The sequence below is a fragment of the Propithecus coquereli genome, unplaced genomic scaffold (assembly GCF_000956105.1).
Source record: "Propithecus coquereli isolate 6110/MARCELLA unplaced genomic scaffold, Pcoq_1.0 Scaffold46, whole genome shotgun sequence".
Lineage (NCBI taxonomy): Eukaryota > Metazoa > Chordata > Mammalia > Primates > Indriidae > Propithecus > Propithecus coquereli.
Window position 1 is genome coordinate 4,544,119 of NW_012150396.1, and position 20,190 is coordinate 4,564,308.

A 20,190-nucleotide genomic window follows, 5' to 3' on the forward strand; every position below is an offset into this window, starting at 1 on the left:
TTTAGCAAAAAGTGTCCTTGAATTGAGAGGTCTGAGGTATATTTTCTGTTTTCTATGTGTGAGCTCATGACACATTAGACTCAGAATATGTTTTATTCTTTTAAGCCTTCATTTTTTTGGAGCAGAAAACCCTTGTTTCCATCATCAATCCTCAAGAAGAAATCTGACAGAGGAATTTTATAATCAGTCACATGGATCCCCTGCATATGTGCATCATACATCATTTTTCTTACCGTTTTCAATTTATTATGTCTCCACTTTTGTTTAATTGTAATCATATGCCACTAGCATTTTAAACATTCACATTGTTTTTGCATTCATAGGATGTGATGAGATTAATAATGTTCACTGGATTCCTAAAAATCAAGAGTAAACACAACAGGCCCTCAATGAACAGCATTGCCCTAATGGGTTTCATTGCTGGCAAACAGAGTGGATGGGATTGTCTTTGGGATGTAGCCATGTATCTATGAAACTGCAAAAATAGAGTATCTTCCATAGTCCAAAACGAGACCCCTCATTCTGGTCGGGCCATTCTCCTATCCTCCCTCCCCTTCTCTAGCACGAGTATAAACACTATTTTGCTTCCATTCCATTGATGACACTTTACCTGGATTACTGTTGGCATCTAATTTGGGGCTTCATCGGCCCTAGGTCCCAAAGTCTCTAGACCTTTCCTGGTCAATAGCTGTGCGTATGATTTAGTCCAGCAGCATGACTGAGGAAACAGCAATGGCAAATATCCATACTTAAAAGAATGGTTCTCAACTAGCAGATTTATTTACTATAGGATTTGTGTATTGTGAATCTCCAAAATGGAGACTATAATATGTCATGCTTGCTAAACATTTTTGGTCATAAAACACTTTTTTTCCTTTTAGATAGAATAACATGGCTAAGAGTAAGCTGTTCTGTGGGTTGATAACTGTTTTCCACCAGGGCCATCTACAGGGTAGGAGTTTGGAGGTTTGTAAAACTTTAGCTGAGATAGTCCAAGGTTAGTAAAGAAAGTGTTTCCCAATTTGTGTAAGTGGAGCTTGATGAGTTTCTAGAAAGAAGGAGATGGAAGAGAAGAAGCAGAACAAAACCTAATGCAAATGGGGTTTCTCCAGGTAGGATGAAAGCCTAAAGCCAGAAGGCAGACTCAAAACGTGAGGCAAGTAACACAAATGTGTGTGGTTTGTTAGACGAGGCTATTCTGCCATCAGATCGGAGTGTAAGACCTACCTGAAAGCATTTAAGTGATTTTTAAAAGTACTTTGCCAAACAAAGCAAGTCTATTGTTTCATCCTATCTAAAGGCTGAACTTTAGCCTTTAGTTCAGCTCCTTAATTCAGCTATAGTAGCTACCTAACTCAACTACTTTCACTTTTGGAGAAAAATGAAGTAACTTACATTTTATATAAATTTTTTCTTTTTCAACACAATTATTTGTCCTAGTTAATGCCATTTTCTTTGTGACAAATTTCAGAATATATGGCCCATTCTTATGTTCATTAAGAATATTATAATACTTTTCTTTCCTGAAAGATATGATTTTTAATGATCCACCATGGATAGAGCAATAGTAGTAGAATCTAAATAATAACTAGTCATAATTAGGTACAATAAATATTTAAGTTTTATCAAAGCCTTTTATGTGGAGTCTGAATCAAGTAACCTGATAATATGTAGCTTAAATGAATGTTCTCAAGAATCTAAAGACATATCTAGAACACAGCAAACTTAAGAAGATATTTTTTCTTATCAAGGTAGAATAAAGGTAGAAAAAATAGTTTCTTATAAATGCAGTAGACACTCATTGTAAAGCCATGCTAAATCTCTGTATGATATATTCATGTGAATTTCCCACAATTTAACAGTTTCTTTCTTTTTGTACATTTATATTATTTTCAATGTTTTCATAAAGAACTTTACAGCGAATAATCTGATATATGTTTGTATACATTGGTGATAGTTACCTATAAGTGGAATTGATGATTCAAATGTTATGAGCATTTGTACAGCCCATGATGCGTACAGCCAAGTTGCACATTAGAAAGTGAGTGAAAATTCTGACTTCCGGCATACCCACTGACATTGAGTGAATACTCAAAAGGGAGTGATATATAACCATGATATAAAAGATTAGCAAGTGATATTTAAGAAAATCATTAATGATATGAAGAATATTTAAGGCCAGTTCTTGATTCTGTAGTTAAATGAACTCTTCTCAGAATTCCTTTCAAAATCTGTTCGTCTTTTTACTCTACCAGAAATCAGTGATGTTTTGGTGGGCTCAATCTTTGCACTGTTTTTCTCATTGTTTTTTCTCATTTATATGCAACATCGTTTAGTTCTTTTCCACTTTTCCTACTGGCTCAATTTTGGTACTGTAGAGGGAAAAAATATTGTAGTCGTCTAAGTTCAAAAGAGTATTTTCATTACAATCATTATTCTTGAAGTTTTGTCCTGAAGGCTTTGCAGGAACTTTGGTTTCTGTTGTTCTTACTCTTTGGGGAGCTGGATTTAAAACCCAGCCAGAAATCCATCAACATTCTACTGTATATTTTGGAGTAGCTGAAGAATTGCTTAGTATGAACTTTAGTGTTCGTATTAAAAAAACAGTTTCACTAAGAGATGAACTAACTTTAAAAGCAAACTTGAAGCAAAAATATAATTTAACTATGTGAATCATCAGTTTCTCCGTGAGGTTGGTATTCTGCTGCCTGCAGGATGACATATTGACATACCTTTAGGATCGGCTAGGAGAATTTATGACTGTATTAACGATGGCACATTTGACTGGTCACTGTTCTAGGGAGTGGAGTGTTTTTAAGGAAGAAAGTTTTGTAAAGTAACCAGCAAAAGTGCATATATTGCTCTAAAATAAAACTATAGTCTTAAAAAGAAAACACCTATAGTTCTCTTTGCTTTAGCATCACTCCTTATTAAATAGATGGGGATACTCTTTTAAACTAGTTTTCTTGGGAATAACCAGATTAATAACCATTGAATAAATATTTAAGAACTTGGAAGTGGCTTTTGCTGTTCTTGAATGCCATTGAGCTTCCTTCATGTAAACTATGGTTTTGAGTAGATAATTAGTATTCAAATAACCATTAAAGTTGTTTCTTCAAGTCACAACCATCTCATATCCAGGTGCCTTCTAGAAGGGACCATCTATGTGATCACCTAAACATCCTAAAAGCAGTTTGAGAGGCAGAGTGCTAGTCCTTCCTTGCAAAATTAGAAGCTACCATTTGATTAAAAAGGAGCCTAAAAGGTCAAAATAACTGTTCTTCCCATCCCTAGAATACCTTATTTATTTGGAATCTAGGTTTTTTTTTTTTTTCTGGAAAAGAAAGAATTTTTAAAAATACAGGAAGCTGATGTTGGAATTTGTTCAAAAAAGCAATTTTCAGAGAATGACCTCAAGTCAATTTACAACAACCTCTGTACTCTATGATTGCTTGATTGCATCCTGAATAATCAAAGAAAAGTTAAGCAATGCCCTGGTAAGTTTTAGTTTTCATTGTAATTTTATTCTTCAAAAACTAATGAATGGTTAACTAGTATGTAACAGTTTGTAGTTAACTATATTTATTTAGAAGAGCCCTTTGTACACTGTTTTGGTTAAAACTGGAGCTTATTTTTCGCAGAGAATACTGTAAAATGTTTTCTTGTACTCTACCTACCAATTAATTAATTTCTTTTCCTATTTAATATCTAAGTCTAACATTTTCCTATATGTGCTTTCTTTATATTTATATCTATATGTATCTATGGCTATCTGTGTTTTGTTGAACCATTTGAGTGTAAGTTGTAGACATTATGATACTTTACCACTAAATATTTCAGCATGAATTTTCTAAGAATAAAGATATAACCACAATACTATAATCATACCTGGAAAAAAAATTCCTAATGTCATCTAATATCCTGTATATGTTTACATTTCCCCAGTTGTTTCTTTAGTGTCTTTACAGATAACTTTTTTCCCCAAACCAGGATTTATTCAAGGTTTATGCATTGTATTTGTTAAAATGTTCCATGTTCTCAATTTATCTATTTGTTTATGTATGGTGTTATTTCACTTCTCCATTTTTTGTGTTTAAACTTGATAAATTCAGGTTAAACATTTTTGGCAAGAATATTTTATAGGTTATTCTCACCCTCTGTTGTTTTAATAGCTACATAAAATTTCATTGAATGAATGTGTAATTTAAAAAATACTTTCAATTGATGAACATCTGGGCTGTTTTTGTCTTAAAACTTCCTTTGAACGTATAGTAATGCATGTTGGTGATCAAGAGAAAGGAAGACTCAAAATTTGCTTATGTTTTCATTTTCATTGTTCAGTTTGTTGATGTGTTTAATATTTTTATCTTTGTTCCTATAGCAGATTCAGATAGACCTGCACTGTAAGAGTCCAGGTCAACTTGTGGAAGAGCTCTGGAAATCCTAGTTTCCTCCTAAGATGATGCAAGCCCTTTTCTGAATCTTTGACTTTGCCTTATCTTTCAATATCCTTAGGATCATTAGATTGAGGTTTCTTTTTTAGAGCAGACTATTCATGTTTATACCCCTAATTGTAAGATTTTCAGAATTGGTTTGGTCTGCAGAAAACAAATGTAGGGTCAGAAAATAAACCCCCAGACACTGGAGGGAGAGGAGATACAGATATGTGCTAAAATAAAGAGCAAATGTACACATGATTGTTGTAGACATCTTTCCAATACATGTGTATATGCACATGTTTATCTTTTATATGAGGTTATTTGCTTGTATAAACTTTTACTTTTCAAAAACTCATAGTTTGTTTCTAATTATGAGAGGTATGTTTTTTAAAAAAATCATAAAATTCCCTTCTTACTAGCTAAACACTAAATCTGTTACATTCCTTGGTCCTTGACTCTGAAAATCTTACAGTAAGCTATATAATTAAGGCAGAAATTGAAATAGAATTGTGAACCAGAGGATTAGCTTACTTTCTGATATAGTAAGAATGTTCGTGTCCCCACAATATTCATATATTGAAACCTAATCCCCAGTGCGATAGAATTAAGAGGTGGAGCTTTTAAGAGGTGACTAGGTCATGAGGGCAGAGCCTTCATAAATGGGATGGGAGCCCATATAAAAGGGGTCCCAGAGAGCTGCCTCGTGCCCTCCACCACGTGAGGACACAGCTAGAGGTGCTGTTTATGAAGAAGAGGGCCCTTGCCAGACACTGGATCTGCCAGCGCCTGGAGTTTGAACTTCCCAGCCTCCAGAACTGTGAGAAATAAATTTTAATTTTATAAGCTACTCAGTCAGTGTATGATATTTTTGTTAGAGCAAGCCGAATGGGCTAAGATGCTTTCTTAAAAAAAACCATTTGTTGAGAGAGTCCCTTAAAGGAAGTGAATGTCACGTCTAAGTTACCAAATTCTTCATAAACAGAATCAAAACTAGAAGGGGTTCGATGGAGTCAATATTCTTAACTATATCATTAATGGAAGACCATTTCCCACAGTTAGTCAGGCCTGAGTACTCAGTGTAGCATGTCGTGAATTTTCATAAGAAATGCATTTCTTATATGTTTGATGGTATATTTAGTTCTTCAGAATACCCTAGGAGCTGGTAAATGGCTCATCAGCTCTACAAATATAACTTTCAGAGGAAAACTATGTAAAACATTTCCCAAAGAATTATAGGACTAAATTCAATAAAAATTAATAGTTTAAGTCATTTAGACCTTTTCTTTGATGAAACTGCCAAATATTTATTTTCATATACCATTTCAACATATAAGAAATATGAGTGCTAGACAGAGGATACAATCATTGTACATTTATAAAGCTACATAGTTGCATGCTGCCAGACAAGGAGATTATACTGGGTTTGAAATTGTATAGATCAAGTTCTGTTACTATACTGCAGAGAGGTGACCTGAACTGATGCGTTGATTCAGCTCAAGCTCATAAAAATAATAGCACATTTTGCAGTTCTAGAAATGAGAAATCATATTCACAGGCAAGTCATGGTGTAACATAATAATAATAAAATGCATTAATTGGGTCAGAAAACTCAAATGTTGGACTATAGAATCAGAAATGGATACATGGAAATGCTGTATAATCTAAGTTCTCTGAAAGATTCCCAAGGTTTTTACCATTGAGTGAAATTTTCCTGTGATCTGTGCGTTAATATTTTCTACAAAGAGTCTTATTTGTTGTTTGAAGTATAGGAAAACACTGGTTCTCTTGGGACATTGTTCTGATATTTACATATAGGACAAATCCAAATTAGTTGCTAGATACTTTCAGAAGAGGAAAGTTAAATAAAAAATTCTGTTTCAAAACTGAAGAACTCCGTTAAGACTGTTCCCACTCCTTCCTTCTGTCTTTCAGCCAGGCTAATGGCTTGAAGCAACTGCTTGTAATCTTGGGCTTTTAACAAAAGCTCTAACTTAGTATGAATGTGTGATGATGATGGACTGTATACATGGGTTCCTCTCTGGTTAAATGTGAATACATTGGTCATTGAAAAAACAGAGGTCCTAATTCCATTGACGTTTTCAGTCATCCCTTCCAGGAGCAAGGATAGAGGGACACCTAGGAGAAGGCTAAGGGGGAATAATTATTGCTGTGTTCAAAACAGTATTGTTCCTGGAGGAATGTAGTAGTGGTTCTGCTGTGTGATGCAGTTTGAATCATGCATGTGATATTTTGTTTAATTTTAAAGGAAACGGTTACAAACTTTTAATAGAACAGTTCTAGAGGAGGGCAATGGAGATGAAAGCATCTAAAATGTATCTTGTAGGAATAACAGGAGAAGAAAATGGGAACATTTAGCTTGAAAAGGACAAGAGCTAGAAGTGGTGGTAGTGATGTTAAGGGAAGCATGGTGGTTGCCTTCTAGTGTGTCTTCCAGTGAGTGGTGGGCGATTTCTACTACAGGGCAGACCTTGGATCCAGCGGTGGAAGTTAACAGGGAGGAAATCTATGTTGAAAATAAGGAAGTTGTTTTCCTTTCTAAGAAGATTTAAAAATGGTTTCCTTTTGATGTAGTGGCTCACCACCATTGGGAGAATTCAAGAATTACAGTATAGACCAAGTCCTGCCTAGACCACACTTACCAACTTCCATCCTGAAACTGCTCCATGACTAACGCCAGCCCCTAAAACCCTGAAAGTTCCTTTCTCTAACCTCTTCCACCCTTTTGAAAATCCTGCTAAGACTTCCTCAAGGTGGTGCTTTCTTCTGCTCAGCGAGTTGAATAAAACCTAGCTTTGTAAGATTGCCCCTGCCCTGGAAAAAAAGAATTGCACTATAAATAGTTACTGAGTGCCTACTATGCGTCAAGCACTGTGTTAGGTGTACAAAAAAAAAAAGACATAAGACATAATGTTTATCCTTGAGGGCTTATTATCTAGTAAGAACATGCCATAATAATTAAATGTTATCAGTTCTATGAGAGCAGTATATGTGGAGAGAAGAGTGAGCTAGGGAAGACTTTACAGAAGAGATTGCTTTTCAGTTTAACAGTAAACAGTGGGTAAGTGTTTATCCAGTGGATTGAGGAGAGAAAGTGCAGGGAGGTCGAGAGGAGGGAAAATGCTCACATGACTTTCTGGTAAAGACATTGTAGGAAGGCTCTTGCCATTTTTGTCATCACGATGGTGGCTTGACAACCTCTAGGGCCTGTTATAATTCTACAACCCTAACAAGCGATTGCCTTCTAAAAAAAACTTTACAGAGAGAAACCTAACATTGCACTCTATTCTTAATTTTGCCTAAGGTGGACTAGAAATTGTCGTTTCTATGCATATTTCTTGTAGAAAGAGTGAAGGAGACAGGATCATGACAAGTTTCTGGGAGAATAATGCCTGCTGGCATTAAAGAGCACTTGTTTCCAAGTGAAGACAGATCCCTTCACCAAGCCTCTTTCCTTTTCCCTCAGGCGCCTCTGCGTACTCCATAGCTGACTACATTCACTGTTCTCTATTCTTTGTGGCAAGATGTTACAAAGAGGGTCACTCACATCTCTGTCTTGCTTTGTGCCCGGACACACTAATCTTTTTGTTAGGACATGGTTGGTCACCTCAAACTAAACCCTATGAAACCTCTGGGGAAAAGTGGCTTGAGATGAACTTTTTGTGACAGACAGCCGTCAGTTCAAAGCCTGTTTAGTGTCAGGGTTGAAGGAAACTATAATGACCCATGAGAGAGGCTCACAGGGGGTCCTTTTTCAGGGCAAAAGGACAGCTGGTTTTCTCCACTTGAGATGATGCACAATACACAATAGATCCAGTACTTGCTTCCCAACCATGCTACGTGCAGCCGCTGTCCTGAGGGGAGCATACACTTTCTATAGACCCAGCAGGGGGACATTTACTCGTTGCTACTGTTCTTTTCAGCTGTTTTGCTGGTAGGCTCAGACTGCCCTTTTGTAGGGTGACAAAAAGGGGTTTTAGTAAAACATTGGCTTCATAAAGAGGGCCATTGTGTATACATGAACATTCTGTGTAAAAACTAATTTTATATTTTAAACACAGTCAAAGGGAAGTTCAACAACCAACTACTCTGGGTCCCAATTATTTGTAGTAACATATAATCAGTAGTTTTTACTGTGCTAACACATACTGAAAATTTTCATAAAGGCAATCATTTGTGTGTTACATAAGAAGATTCACGATAAAATGTCCCTAGACAATTTGTAAGTATTATAACCATATATTTTGTCCCAGGTTACTTAAATATTCATTGTGCCAGTTTAACTTACTGAATTTAGTAATCATTTTCTGGTTATATATAAAATATAATCGTCTTATTAATATTTTTGAGTCTTGAGTACCTAGTTTAACTTTAAAAAAAGATAGTTTTATATATTTCTATGAATTTTTAAATTATTTGTCTTAACAAAAATCAGTTGACAGGATAAATTTTAGCATTTTTAAATGACTGCATCTTTTCCCTGGGATATTTTGGCATATTTTCCAGATATTCAACAATATTAATATAAAATATTAGATGAAAGAATCTATATTCATTCATTATATGGAAATCAACAATCTGCTTTCCATAGTTGTTCACTAATCTGAAGAAATGATTTCTTCCTCTATAAACCAGTCTAAAGCTAAGAAGAGTAGCTGTTGATTTATTAGAATCTTATTAAATATGTTTTTTAATCTATTTTTGTTACATCCAATTCATATGTCTTAGAACTTTGAGATGAAACTAATTTGTACACAGCAAATTAGGGTATCTTTAATTAGAGAATTAAAAAAGTAGATTTTGAATTTTTGATTATCAAGATTTTTTTAAAATCAAAAAGGTAAATAGAATATTTGATTGAACGGAAAATAAAAGATGCTTTGAAAGATATGGGAAGGTGCAATGTAATGGTGCAATGTCTGTATAAAGAAGCATCTCACTATCTGTGATTGAGTTTCAAGTGAGTGTGCTGTGCTGTGAGTTCTGAGGAAAGACGATTCAGGTCTATGTCGTGGGGAACACTGTTTCTTGCCACACAAAGAAATGCCTTTTTCAAGATCCCTTAATTAATTTTTTATAGTTTATAATTGATCACATTAGTTGTCTCATTTGATTCTTATACAATCTGGACAGCAGATCTGGCAGGCATTACTGTCAAAATTTGCATATAAGAAAACTGAGACCCAGAAGTAATGCTGTTTGTCCACGCTGTAGGTGTTGGTCTCTTCTTTTTCTAAGTATAAGGGTGGGTTTTCTACTGATGCAGAGGGCTTATTATCCTTAAAATGGGATTACTGAGCAGCAGAGAAAGATGGCATTTAGTATTTTTGGTAATATTGGAAACCATTGGGTCAAATGAAATTGCTTTTGACTAACTAATGATATCTATTCAAAAGTAACAATCATATGAGAACATACTATTTTGACATCTGGGCATTTATTATCTTATGGCAAGTAAGAAATGTAAAAGTTACATTAATTTTATGTATATTAATCATTATTCAGCAGACCAATCTGCTGATATAATTCAGTGTAAGGCTCTGCATGGCACTTAGCTAATTTGAGTTAAATTAAAAATTTCTATTATTAGCATCTAGTTTAATGAAACATTGGGGATATATTTCTTACACAATTAATTTTTAATTTAAAAAATCTCATTACTTTTTATTGGAAGACCTACTTAGTCATTCAGACAATTACTATAGTCTTTGTTTTTTTATAAACTGAGAATCTGGTGAGCATGAAGTATCTTCATGGGCCTGTGGCTGTAGGGGATTGCAAAGAAAGTAATGCTACATGTGGCATCCAATCTTTCGTCATCCCCTTGGTCTCGGACGGAGTTCAGACATCCTTCTTCCCCTTTTCCATTCCGCTTCCCCAGTTGATTCTTCACAGTGCATATGTGGGACATTTCTAAAATGCAAATCTTATATCATGCTTAAATACCTCCATTTCTTCCCCATTGCTTTTCGGATGGAGCCTAAATTGACCTCATCCTACCTTTTCTGTTCCACTTGACACAGTGCTCAGTAGCTGGCATCAGGAAGCCTTCACTGCCTCAGCTTAAACATAAAAATGCATATGAATGATGGAAAAGACTGTAAGGATGAATATTGTATGGTTAGTGGAAAGCCATTGTGATTTCTGCACAGGAGAGTAATATGGTCAAAAACAGTGTTTTTGGAAGATTAAGCTGGAAAGTGTGAAGTGTAGCCAGACCAGGGCACGGGGTGAAGGTGAGGCTTCTGCAGCTGTTAAACTGTGAAATGATGAGAGTCTGAGGTTAGGTGGGGGCAGGAAGAATGGAAAGAAGGGCTGGAAAGGAGGATTCAATTAGAGTCGGCTGGGCTCTGTTACTAATTGGTGAGGGAGACAAAGGCATCAGTGATGACTTATAGGTGTTTACTTAGGTTAATGGTGATATCATTAACAGGTGGTCAGTCTGTTCTCAGAGTTGGCCAACTTCCTAATGCTTAACATTTCCCACCATCCCTCCTTTGAAATTCTCTCTCCTTTATGTTAGGGACCATTGTTAAATCTTGGTTCTCCTCTTCCCTAATTCCTCCTTCAGAGTTATTTTCTGTAGTGTAGTGTTTAAAGTCCCAATCTGGGACTTGTTTCTTTTTCTTTAACATGCCCACTTCATCATGAAGTGTATATGCTGTCCAATTACCTTTAACCTGAAGTCAGCATAGCCCTGTGGAGGGAGAAAGAGCTGGGCCTGAATCCCAGCTATGCTATTCGCCGTGGAATAGCAGTGTCTTTGATGTTAGTTTGCCCACTTATAAATGGGAATGGTACCTACCTAATGGAGTTATTGTGAGCACTAAATCTGTCTAGGGAAAAGGCTCAAAACACTGTAGTCCCTTGACAAGTTTCATTTGTTCCTTTGTCCCTTTTCCTCCTATCCAAACATTTCCCTTTTGTTCACATTGCTTTTCTGATGGGGACTTTTCCTGCATTAAGAGCAGTCGTCATGATTTTCTTTTGCTTACCAGATGTTAAACGGTACATTATCATCTTTCATAGATAAATAGCACAGTGATTATCTTTCTGTTTTAAGCATGGAATGAGTTAATACTCTAAAAATATAAGATATGAGCTACAAAGAGATGTAATAATAAACTGGTTTGATGTGAAGTTACATCTCAGACTGAGGGTGAAAATTTATCTTCAAATTGGATTCTTAAGTGCAGCATGAAGATAAGCTGTGGGAACATGATATATGAAATGGAAATTTTCTAAACCCCTTACATATCTAGAAATTTTATTTGTGCAGATGTTAGGAATGAAATAATGATCTTTTATGTAGCAATTAGAGTAGGAATTTCATTGGATTGAACAGATGCTATTGTGAAAAGAATTTATCTCAACAAAATACTGACTCATATAGAATAATCTGAACTACCTTTTTTTGTAGGTAGATGATCCTAGATAAAGTTGCTAAGGAGAACTGTTCAATATGGTCAAGTTAGCTAAGTTCTTGTTAGGGGTTTGGAAATGACCCACAGGAGATTTTTCCCTGATTCAATTAACTTTCCTGCATTCCAGTATCTTAAAGATAAAATATTAAAAATAATCACAGAATATAGACTAGGAAGAGGGTTTTGGTATGATCTAGAGCAACCACCTTGTTTTACAGAGGAAGAAACTCAGGCCTAAAGGGACTTGCCAAGAGCTCCCAGTAATGATAGTGGCAAGTCAGATCAAACTTAGGTCTTTTTAATTCCTAGTATTTTTGCCATTTTGCCACAAAAGCCCCATGAGCATTAACATTATTTCAACCAAACACTGGTTTAGAAATGGGACTTCTGTGAAATTGGAAAAATATAAGTAATAAGACTTGGAACTAAAACTTCTTTAATCCTTATCCCTGATTGCTCTTTCTACTCCATATTTCTTTAAAAATAAATTTAAAAACCTTTAAGATCACACAAATTCAGTTACCTCTCAAGTTGTCGTGTGCAATGGACGCTTCATGAGTATGCACCCTGTGGGTACCCTGTGTACTCATGTTCTGCTGGGGAACGCGAACCCCAGTTTGAGAATATGCCTCAAAGGTCGCTTATGGCCAAGCCAGTTGCAAGTGTACATATTCACCTAAGGTGAATTTGATCTGAAGAAAATTAATTTAACTGTCTGCACATTTTCTGAATGAAAAAAATCTTACCATTTAACTATTGATCAAGTTTTATTTTGCAAACTATCTGAAAGATAGTACCAGAAGCCTGAATAGAACAAAAAGTCAGAGAAAGGGAGAATTTGCTCTCTCTGCCTGACTGTCTTCAAGGTGGGACGTAGGTCTTCTTCCGCTTTTGGGCTTAGACTTGGACTGGAACTTACACTGTTGGCCCTTCTGGTTCTCTGGCCTTGGACTCAGATTAGAACTGTATTACCAACTCTCCTGGGTCTCCAGCTTGATGACTACAGATCTTGGAACTTCTCAGCCTCCATAATCATGTCAGCCAATTCATTATAATAAATGTCTTTACATTATCCTCTTGGTTCTGTGTTTCTAGAGAACCCTGACTAATATAGATTTTGGTACTGAGAGTGGTTCTAGAGGAACAGAATCTTTAGCGTAAGTTTTCTGAATTGGCTCTGAGGTTTCTGGAATTGCCTTTCTCATCTGATTAGATTTAAAGATGTTAAATGACTCTATTTCCAGTAGTGAAGAGAAGGCACAAGTTACACGATGAAGTAGCTCAAATGCCTGTGGTCCCACCTCCTGCTGCACTGCCTTCTTTCTCCTATCCTGTACCTGTGGCCTCACAGCAAGTTGCCTATGATCAGTTGGCAGAGGGAGAGAGGACTTGGGTCTGCTTTCACGTACTTGTGCATGACATGCAGGAACCATCTAAAAGTGAATAGCGACAGCACTGCAGCCCTGTCCCCTGAAGACAGTGAAATCCTCCCAGTGGGCAGATTAAGCAGCACACCAGGTTGTAAACGTTTTGCTTAGAAGGAGAAATGGCCAGACATGTGATTATGTGTGATTCATGGGCTATGGCCAATGGTTTGGCTGGACAATTAGGGACTTGAAAGCAACATGATTAGAAAACTGGTGACAAGGAGATTTGGAGAAGAGGTACGTGAATAGACTTGTCGGGGCAGTGGGCAAAGACATGAAGGTATTTGTGCTCTATGTTGAATGCTCACCAAAAGGCAGCTTCATCAGAGGAAGATTGTAATAATCGAGTGGATAGGATGACAATTTTTGTGGATACTAGTCAGCTTCTTTCCCCTGCCACACCTGTTCTTGCCTCATGAGCTCATAAACAAAGTGGCCATGGTAGCAGGGACAGAGATCATATGTGGGCTCAGCAACATGAACTTCACCTCACTTAGACTGACTGGCTGCAGCTGCTGCTCAGTGCACAGTATGCCAGCAGCAAAGACCAGCACTGAGTCCTTGCTATGCCAGTTCGGTGGCAATACCTTGCAGGGCTGGGGCGAGGTTCTCCAGAGGGCTGTATATTCTCTGAATCAGTATTCAATATGGTGCTGTTTTTCCATAACTAGAACTCATGGGTCCAGGAATCAAGAAGTAGAAATGGAAGTGGCACCACTCACAATTACCCCTAGTGACCCATTAGCAAAATTTCTGCTTCCCGCTCCCACGACCTTATGCTCCGCTGGTCTAAAGGTCTTAGTTCCCAAGGGAGGAATGCTGCCACCGGGAGACTCAACAATAATTCCATTGAAACGGAAGTTAAGACTACTGCCTGACCACTTTGGACTCCTCATGCTTCTCAATCAACAAAGAAGGGAGTTACTGTGCTGGCTGGGGTGATTAATCCTGACTACCAAGGGGAAATTGGACTGCTATCAATAATGGAGGTAAGGAAGACTATGTCTGGAATCTGGGAAATCCCTTAGGGCATCTCTTAGTATTACCATGCCCTGTGATTAATGTCAGTAGAAAACTACAACACCACGATCCAGGCAGTACTATTAGTGGCCCAAACCTTCATGAATGAAGGTTTGTATCACTCTACCTCAGCCAGCTCAGGTGCTTGCTGAAGGCAGAGGGAATACAGAATGGGCTGTGGGTGAAGGCAACTATAAATACCGTCTATGACCACGTGACCAGCTACAGAAATGAGGATTATAATTGTCATGAGTATTTCCTCTTTATTTGTTATGAGTATGTTTGTATGTGTGTTTATGTGTATATATCTAAATATATTAAGCAAATATCTTTTTTTTCTCTCTCTAATTCTCTTATCATGTAACATAAGATTTGTTGACTTCATATCATAGTATTAAGTATTGTTAAATTATGGGATATCAAGAAGATGATATATATCATAGTATTTAAATTATGAAATATTAAGAAGAAGATGTAAACATCATTCAAGAACTTTATCTCCTCTCCTAGGGAAAAGGCTAGTGTGTTTTTGGTTGTGTGTAGGATAGTTGCATCATGTTAGGCAGAATTATAACCTTGTTATCATCTTTATTTGGAGATTAAGTATGGTTTAAGAAGATGTATAAGGGTTAAAAAGGATGGACTTGTGATGGTTAATTTTGTGTGTCAACTTGCCTGAGCCACAGGGTGCCCAGATATCTGGTTAAACATTATTCTGAGTGTGTCTGTGAAAGTGTTTCTGGATGAGATTAACATTTAAACTGGTAGACTGAGTAAATCAAATTGCCTGCCCTGGTGTGGGTGAACCTCTTCCAATCCACTGAAAGGCCTGAATGGAACAAAATGGTAGAACAAGGGAGAATTTGCTCTCTCTGTCTGGCTGCCTTCAAGCTGGGACTTGGGTCTCCTTCTACCTTCAGGTTCAGACTCAGACTAAAACTTATACCATCAGCTCTCCTGGTTCTCAGGCCTTAGGACTTGAACTGCAACTATGCCGCTGGCTCTTTTGGTTCTCTGGCTTGCCAACTGCAGATCTGGGGACTTGAGACTTCTCAGCCACCATGATCACGTAAACCAATTCCTTATAACGTCTCTTGCTCTCTGTCCTTTTCCCCATATATATCCTGTTTGTTCAGTTTCTTTGGGGAAACCTGCCTAATACATATGGCTAGTAAGTTTACCTTCCCCAAAATATTGTGCCTTAAAGCGTTTGTGTTATTTGAACCATACTAGTTCTATACAATTCACATTGGTGACAATTCATAATGAGACTATTGTTGTCTCATTTTATGTTTACAACAAGCCCATCAGGTAGGCATTATCTCATTTTATAGAAAAGTGAGCAGACCCGGGAGGTTTAACTTGCTTGCCCCAGGACACACAGTTCATCATATCAGTGTGAGGCTTAGAATCCAGGTCTCCAAACCCCTGACCTATTACTCCTTCCACTATACCACACTCCCGTTACTGCTGGTTGCCCATCTCCTCGAGAAGGAAAGTGGATTTTGGTTCCCACCTCCCGTTTCCTTAATCAGTATAGTCCATAAGGGCTTCGGTTTATCTCCAAAATGTTAAATTTTCTCTCATGAAATTAAAACATTTGAAGGAAGTAGGGGTCGATTAGCAAAATATATGAATATAGATTATATGTAAGCGTAACTTTAAAGTTATTTGAAGTATATACAGTAACCCAATTTCCTTGATAACAAATGTTTTGTTGATAAAGTGGAAATCTTATTGGGCCTGTTTTAATGAATATATAAGATTTAAGTGTAGTTAGTGTTTTAAAATACCTGAGAACAGTTCACCTAGAAAGCTTTAATAGGTCGTGAATATTTAGTGATTTTTTCCTTTTAGTAGACCCTTTCTTTAATAGATGCAAGGGTGAATTTAAATCCTGTATTGATCAAAGTGTGCTAGATTCAGGATTATTGAAAGTGGAATTATGGTTATTTACTGTATAATATGAATATATAAAAACATTTTTTAAATTTATTTTGTTTCCTCTTTTAGATTTTAAAATTGATTTTAGCTGTAGAGAATAAGAAAATGATCTTACCCCCACGTATCTAACCTATGTTGGGCCAAAGTGGACAGCAGGTAGTTCATTAATATTAATGTATTCATTATGCAAAGAACTGTATTATGCTCTGGGAAATATGAAGATAATGGGGATATTAAGATAACATGAATCTTGGCTTAAAGTTACTTGTAGTCTATTAGGAGATGACACATAAAGAATTACAATGTGGGATGTTGACCACATCCCATAGAAGAGGTCCAAATAGAATGCTATGAGAATTTAGAGAAAAGAATTGTTATTTTTGCCTGGGGAGATCCAGGGAAACCTTCCTAGAGGATCTAGCATTTGAGCTGGGTTCTTAAAGTCAAGGCTAGATTTGAACAAAAGGAGATATTTCTGATTTGTTTCTACTATGTTATTGAGTTAGTTAAGTTGATTAAATATCTAGTCTTTACTACAATATCTGGCACCTCATAGGCATATATTAAGTGTACGCTGAATAATTTCATAAACCACACAGTTAATTGTATGCTGCTGGCTGACTGTCTTTCCTCTATGAGTGATGTCAGAAAAGTAATTGGAAAATTTTACCCAGGAGCTGACTTGAGCAGTGCTTCTTCACCTATCAAGGACTTTAATTACTGTTTCCTTACATTCAGCTACTCGTAAACACTGACTATCATGTTTTGTCCCTGAAAAATGGTGCAGCTGCTTGGTGGTTTTTTCACCCACCCCTCACTAATCAGCTGTTCATCAGAGAGCTGGACCGAAGTCTGACAAACAGATGATCCTCTGCAGGGCACGAGGGGAGGGGTAGCCTGGCAGCTGGGAGGTTACAAGGGCTCTGCTTGGCTTTACTACATTACATGGGTGGGGACTGATGAGTGCTTATTTTCAAGCCAGTTATGAAGACAGGGAGATGCTGACATTTCTTGTGTGGGATACTCCTGAAATGTGTCCACGGGGCAAGCAGAGCATAGAAACTACTACAACCCACTCCAGATTCATGTGTCTTCACTGCCGTTCATTGACTGAGTGGCTGGGGCAGAGGACCTGTCCAGCACAACTGCCTGGATAACACATGAAGATTTCATCCTCCATTTTGGATCAAAATATGTCTTGGACACACTTGTGAGCAAAATAAAGCTTTGCCATAGTTGAATATATGCATGTTTATTGATGGAAATGATGACAGTCTGAAAAAGGGAGATATTAATCCTCCTGACTGTTCCCTGCTTGTCTAGGACTCTGGGTCTTTCCTGCCTTTTCTTCTCCTATCACCATGCTCCAGCATATGGTAGGACATCTCTGTTTTTTCAGCTTGGGCCTCCATCATTGAGGGCTTCTCTGCAGTGGCCTTTCAATAGATACTTTGACCTCCAAAATAAACGTTCCTTCTGCACCTTCATACCAGTTAATTATCTCATGTGTGCTAGTCTCAACCCAGAGGGCCAAGTACATAGAGACCATGCAGGTTTCTGTGTTTGGCCATAACAAACTGGATCATGTTGTTCTGTGATAGGGATGTTCGTATTTTCTGATTTGCCTAAGACCAGTTCTGGTTTTCACCTACTATTCTGGTATAATTATTAATACAGCCCCCATCACTCTCAAAAGTATCTTGGTTTGGATAATAAATTACATAATATGGTCACCTAACCTCTTCCTAAGATATGGTAGTAACTGAACTTTTTAAAACAAATTTGTCTTATCTGTGTCAATTATAGTGCTATATTAAGGAACCTGGAAGTTTAGTTTTAAAAATCAGATAACATAAGGTATCCAGCTTATTCAGTGATTTTGAGTTTAGGCCTATTTAATAGAGATTATACAAAGATTATAAAAATATAAATAAATATCTCAAATGGGCAAATCAAGATACAGAACATTTTTCTCATGGTCCACACATTTATTATGCATTATATTATCATAGGCTTAAGAATTTCTGGGAAGCTGATTTTAAAAGATTTACTTCATGCCCTTCATCAAATATTCTGTGAGGCGACACACCGCCTCGCCACTTAATTTTGAGTGTCTGTAATTGTATATGTTGAGTTATGTAAGCTCAAAATTTTGGAAAGCACATTGCAAGTGCTGCAGCTATTGAATCACTCAAGTGAAGAATGATAACAATTCTAAAAATATTGCATCTTGAGTATTTTTTTTTAAGTGATCGGATGCCTTTCATGTGCAGCATAGCAGAAAATGACTAAGTCCTGGTAATTATTCTCAGGGCTGCAGTCTGTGAATTAAGGCTTAAATGCCTTGTATTGCAGATGCTTCAACTCCTTTTTATTCATTTTGCAAAGTCCTTTAAAATTTTTGCAAATTACTGCAAATAGAAGGGAAAGAGTGGGATTTTGTGAGTACTTTTAAATGCAGCATAATCATAGGAGGGCCTACAAAGTGACATAGCACTTTCTCTGATATATTCTGTGAATTTAAGGATATTATTGTCTTGCTTTTCTTAGTATTTCAATGTATACTAAGATATTGGAATAGGAAAAAGATAATCCATGGTATAGACACTATGTTTTTCTATTGTACATGCTCAGTTTACCTTGACTTAGGGAGTTAAATGTCTATTTGGGGGCTATTTTTCATGATGAGGGAAAACAAATCCGCTTCTGTTTATTTTCTTCTTATGTCCCTCTGCTTATTCCAGGATAGGTCAAGAAGATAGTGTTTGTGTATGATTGTAAGATCAACAAAGGTGGGGTTTACTGTAGTCTAGGGCTGCTTTCTTTATGTACAAAAGAGCCTCTGTCTACCAGACCATTTTAATCTTTGATGTTTAACTTCACTGCCTCCAGTACTTTCCTACATAAGTAATTGTGCATGCCCAATAGACATAAGAGAATCTGACTCAAAAATCATAGATTTTATAGGTATAAAAGGGACGGTGAGAGGATCTATCCTCCTACCTTCCATGAGTACAACTCGCTACTACAGGAAGGTGGTAATTTACATCAGATCTAAAGACTTTAGAGTGGATATTCCATTCCAATATTAAACAGCCTCACTGTCAGAGAATTCTTTCTTAGATCTAACCTAAGTTCTTCACATTGGAATTTAAGGCTGTTTCCTTTGGTTCTGTCCTCATTGTAGATAGAGAACAGCTGGTCACTGGAATAACTGATGGAATACCTTAAGAATGTTATTAAATCATCCATCAGTCTTCCCTTCACCAGGCAGAATAATCCCAGTTTCTTTAATCTTTCCCAATAGATATTACTTTCCAACCCTTTAATCATCTTGTGGCTCTTCTCCACTTTAGGAGAGTTAAATTTGAACCCTCCAAATTGGGTACAGGTTTTAAAAAACTGTTCCTTTTGGCATAAAGAGTAACTCTCTGGTCCTAGAGAGCTTTTGGCTCAGTTACAGCTGCGGCAGAGGCCCCTCTCACCTCACAGGCAGAGCTGGCTCGTGGACCTTTTCCTTCCAAGTGCACAGAACCCTTTCTTTTGTTTTATGTTGGTGCCGTGAGGACTTGTGGGGTCAAAAAGAGATGAAGGCTCAACTTTAAGATGATACTCCTTTCACCTCCTATTTCCTTTCCCATTCTACATTAAAATTTTTTATTTAGTTTATGACTATAACTATTAGATGAAGGAATAGTATAATGAGGATAATTAATATCAAGAAATTGAAATTTTTAGAGATATTGAAATCTACTTAGAAAAAAATTTTGAAGAAATTTGATAAAAGAAATAAAAGGAATATGTAGGTGAAAGGGTACAAAGTCTAGAAATATAATATACAGCAGGAGAACTATAGTTAATAATGTATTTATATAGGACATTGCTAAGAGTAGATTTTAGGTGCTCTTATGACACACG

The 20,190-nt window shown here is 36.8% G+C and overlaps 1 protein-coding gene across 3 annotated transcripts in view; it reads left to right on the plus strand.

Moving 5' to 3' along the window:
• Nucleotides 1-20,190, plus strand: part of COL25A1 (collagen, type XXV, alpha 1) — a 358,759-nt gene that overhangs the window by 13,253 nt on the left and 325,316 nt on the right. The window lies entirely within an intron of this gene.